General features: G+C 34.4%; 1 pseudogene; it reads right to left on the bottom strand.

Moving 5' to 3' along the window:
• Positions 1 to 3,270: 3,270 nt before the first annotated feature.
• On the bottom strand, positions 3,271 to 3,389 carry LOC120590995 (uncharacterized; annotated as a pseudogene).
• Positions 3,390 to 4,711: the final 1,322 nt, after the last annotated feature.

The following is a 4,711-nucleotide window of genomic DNA, read 5'->3' as shown; positions in this document are numbered from 1 at the left end:
ACTCACCAAACATCCAACTACCATAAATAACATTGAGAATACTGAAGGACACATGAAAGTCTTATTTTCCCAGAAAATCTGTGTTTCACAAGGAAAGCACATCACTTTTCTGAAAGTCTTGGTTATTGCACTTTCAAAGATGATTTGATTATTCATTAAGCAATGGTGTCCTAAGTCACAGAACTATGGTGAAGAATAACTTTAAAAAACATATTAAAAATGTAAATTAAGAAAGCCTTGAAGACAAACATATTTCATATAATTTCATAAGAAAAGGAGACATAAGAAAAGGAGATATGGCTATAACATGCAAAAAAGTTTTGAAACAATTAAAGAGACAATGACACGAATTGATATTACACTTAAGGAAGCTATCCTTCTTAAATGAGACTTTTTTCACACTGATACTAGAAGACCCACTATGGTGTAGCTGATTTAAAGCACTAGGGGTTTAAACGGTCACAATATATTATTTTCGGTAAGTACACTTCTGGAATGTTTCAGTTTGGATTAAGCATCCTGAAACATGGATTTAATTAAAGGAGCCCTTCAGATAATTATGGGACTGATTTTCAAAGGCGTGCTAGATGATTCAAATTCCTAGCAACATTCTGAGCTGCATCATTTAAAATCTGGTCTGGAAGGGCTATCCTCTAAGAATTTACCATTTTCCAAGAACTAAAGATATTTCTTGGCTGAACATCTAGAAGTCAAAAATTGAGATTTAGAGAATCTTTATCTTAAATATTATCAACTTTGAGTGACTTTTAGAGGCCTCTTAGGGAGGCCTCAAAAGTTATCGCTGGGATTTAACAAGACAAGGAAACATATGATTGTCCAGAGCCAGCTAAGAGTTCTTGGATCCCCGCCGCCCCACCAAAGTCCTGTTCTGTGAAGAGACTCCTGTGGACACTCTATACACTAAAACATTTCCTCTCAAGGATAGGTAAAAACAGTAATCCCTAAAACAGAAATTTGTGCACCCCACCAGGAGTGGGGAAAACAAGCCATTGGAATCTGGAAAGAAAACAATACTTCCATCTATATGTACTTTTAAGTCATTTTTAAACGTTTATGTATACATTTAGACTGTATCTAATAGATTATAACAGTAGCATATGAAAGTAATGTATAAATAAATGGATATGCATGTGTTTGAACATATGATCAATGTTTATCTAAATGGATATCCCAAATTCTGAGACAGATCCACATTCAGGGACCTCTCAGCTGAATGTGGGGTGAAGGGTCAGTGAGCATGCCACCTGGCATTGCCTGATGGAAAACTAGGGTGGTCAGGTGTCCCAGTGTTGGAGATAAATCCGAATAGGTGGGCTGCAGACTCACCTATTCAACAAATATTTACAGACACCTATGAGATCTAAGGGTGAAAGAGTGAACAAAAAAGACACAGTTGCAGCTTTCATACAGCTTATATTCTAATGAGGAGATGGAAGATAAACAAGCAAGAAAATAAGGAAAATATAAAGATAGGCAGCATCACATCCTCTTGACATGAGATGGTGGTATTGCCTGTGATATTCCTGCCAAAACTGTTGAACTGGACTATAATCATGAGAAAATAATTAAACACATTGAAATTCAAGAATAATTTTTCAAAATTGTTAATAACATGAAAGACAAAAAGAAGTTGGGGAACTGTTCTAGATTAAAGATGACTAAAGAGATAAAATAAAATGTAATATGTGATTTTTTTTAAGATACTGGACTGAAGAAAAAAACAGATATTAATATATAACATTGGAACAACTGAGTAATTCAAATATGGACTGAATGTTACATAACACAATTAGATCAATATAATTTTTGTTAAGTGTGATAATTTTATTGTGATTTTTTTTTTTTTAAAGAATGACCTTGTTCTTGGGAGATGCACACTGAAGTAGGTAAAACCAGATGAAAGGTAGATGCTGGTTGACTATTCTTGCAGGTTTTTTTTATAAACTTAAAAATTTTCAAAAGGAATATTGTAGGATAATAAAAATGTGTGTCTATGTGTGTACAGCAATGTAAGGGGTTAAAGAGTAAGGAGAGTAGAGGTGTGGGTACTGTTTTATGTTGTTGATAACAGAAGCAAAGATGTAACAGAAAGAAGTGAAGAAGCAGACCACGCTTGTCTGAGAAACAAGAGTTCCAAGTAGCACACCTGCCGTACCTGAGAAACAGAAAAGATACCAGTGGGACTGAAGCAAAGTGAATGAGAGAGACAATGGGAAGAGACAAGATCACAGAAGGACCTGGGAGTAATCTCATTACTGAGCCTTACGAGGCAGGATGAGAGCACTGAAATTTTACTCTAAGTATGAAGAGAAACCTTTGGAGGATTCAGAACTGAAATATAACGTAGTCGATTTTTCATTCTACTGTGAATGCAACTGTTTTCTTAATTTACTTTTAGAATTGCTCATTGCCAGTATATGGAAATACAATCGGTTTTTGTGTATTGATCTTGTATCCTGCAAACTTACTGAATCCATTTATTAGTTCTAGTAGTATTTTAGTTGATTCTTATGTATGATCACATTTCTATGAATATGATCATGTCTAAAGAGAGTTTTATTGCTTCTTTTTCAATCTGAATATTTTTTAGCTCTTTTTCTCGCCTAATTGCACTAGCTAGAACCTCCAATCTAATGTTAAAAAGAATTGTTGAGAGTGGAAATCTTTTTATTTTACCCAATCTTAAGGAGAAAGCATTCAGTATGTCACCATTAAGTATGATTTTACCTGTAGGCTTTTTTTGTAAATGTCTTTTTTTTTTTTTTTCCTGGTGAGGGAAGTTCTCTATTTCTTGTTTGTTGAGAGCTTTTATTATGCATGGCGATTGGCTTTTGTCAAATGTTTTCTCTACACCTATCAAATTTTTTGTCCAATTTGAAAGAAACACTTTTATGGCTTTTAGGGAAGTATGAGCAAAAGGTAGAATAGGAAGATCATTTAGAAAGTGGTTTTAATAATCTAACAACAGATTGTGATGAATTGGATTATGGTGGTAGCTGTGGAGATGGTGAGAAGTAGATTTTGATTGAATTTAAATATAGTACAATGGGATTTGCTGATGAATACAAAGATATGATAAATGACAGAACAGAAGTCAAGGATGACTTTAGAGTTGGTTTTTAATTTTTTTTTTGAACAAGAATGAGAATGAATTTTTTTTTTTTTTTTTTTTAGGTGAAGTAACCCTTGGTTGATCTCACAGATTGCAAGGAATTTGTCAGCTTGTAATCCCTTATTTTTTATTTTTTATGCCTATAGCATCTGGTCTTCCTAGGTGGTCTCCCATTCAATTACTAACCAGATCTGACCCTGCTTAGCTTCCGAGATCAGACAGGATCAGGCTTGTTCAGGGTGGCATGGCCGTAGACGACAATGAAATTTTTATTAACTAAAATGGAGAAATTATTTTAATATACTTTATTTTTTATAACAGTTTTAGGTTCATGGAAAAGTTGAAAGAATAGAGAATTCTCATACGTATTCCACCCTCCCCACACACACAGCATCCCCTCACTCATGTGGTATATTTGTTTCAACTGATGAATCAATATCGATATCATTATCAATTATGGTTAACTCTTGGTGTTACAGTTCTGCGGGTTTTGCCAAATGTATAGTGATATGTATCCACCGTTATAGGATCATGCAGAATAGTTTCACAGTCCCCAAAATCCTCAGTGCTTCACCTGGTCACCTGTATCATCTCCTTAACCCCTGGCAATCACTGACCTTTTTACTGTCTCCATAATTTTGCCTTTACAAAATGTCATATATTTGGAATCATATAGTATATTGATTTTCAGATTGGCTGTCTTCACTTAGTAATATGTATTTAAGGTTCCTCCTTGTTTTTGTGGCTTGATAACTCTACCTTTTAGTAATGGATAATACTCTATTGTGTGGATCTATCACAGTTTATTTACTGAGTCACCTACTGAAGGACATCTTGATAGCTTCCAATTGGGGGCAATTATGAATATAGCTGTTATAAATATCCATATGCAAGTATTTACATAGATATAAGTTTTCGACTCATTTGGATAAATATCAAAGAATGTAATTGCAGGATCCTATGGTAAGAGTACATTTAGTTGTATAAGAAACTGACAAACTGTATTCCAAAGTGGTTGTAGTATTTTGCATTTCCACCAGTAATGTATCAGTTTTCACTGTTCCACATTCTTGCCAACATTTGGTGTCGTCAGTGTTTTTGATTTTATTTGTTTTAATAGATGTGTAACAGAAATTGCATTTTATCCTCTGCTAGGACACCCGCGCATGCGCGTGCACGTTTGCGCGCGCGCACACACACACACACGCACACACAATTTAAAGTAAAAAATAATATTCAAGTCATGACCTTTTAGACTCAACATGAAACTTTTCCATAGAGGAATTTGTGCTAAGCTTGAATCTCATCACATTGCATAAGATAGGAGCACTGTAAAATATTCCACTTTCATAGCTATGAGTAATAGATTATGCCAGAGTTACAGATTTGACCAACAGTACTACCTTATATAAGCAGTAAGACACAAATGATGTACATGATCTGAATAAATTTACATTGCAGTGCCATTGTACATGTGTTCTCTAAATGAGCTCTTATATTTTGAGGGTTCTAACAGAACATCTTGTATATGCATGGCATTGTCTTTGATAAAGATCTGCAATCTTTTCTTATAAGACT

Source organism: Pteropus medius, unplaced genomic scaffold (assembly GCF_902729225.1).
Source record: "Pteropus medius unplaced genomic scaffold, Ma_sr-lr_union100, whole genome shotgun sequence".
NCBI classification, from domain to species: Eukaryota; Metazoa; Chordata; class Mammalia; order Chiroptera; family Pteropodidae; genus Pteropus; species Pteropus medius.
The sequence above is the reverse complement of the archived record's forward strand: the minus strand, read 5'-3'. Positions and strand labels throughout refer to the sequence as shown.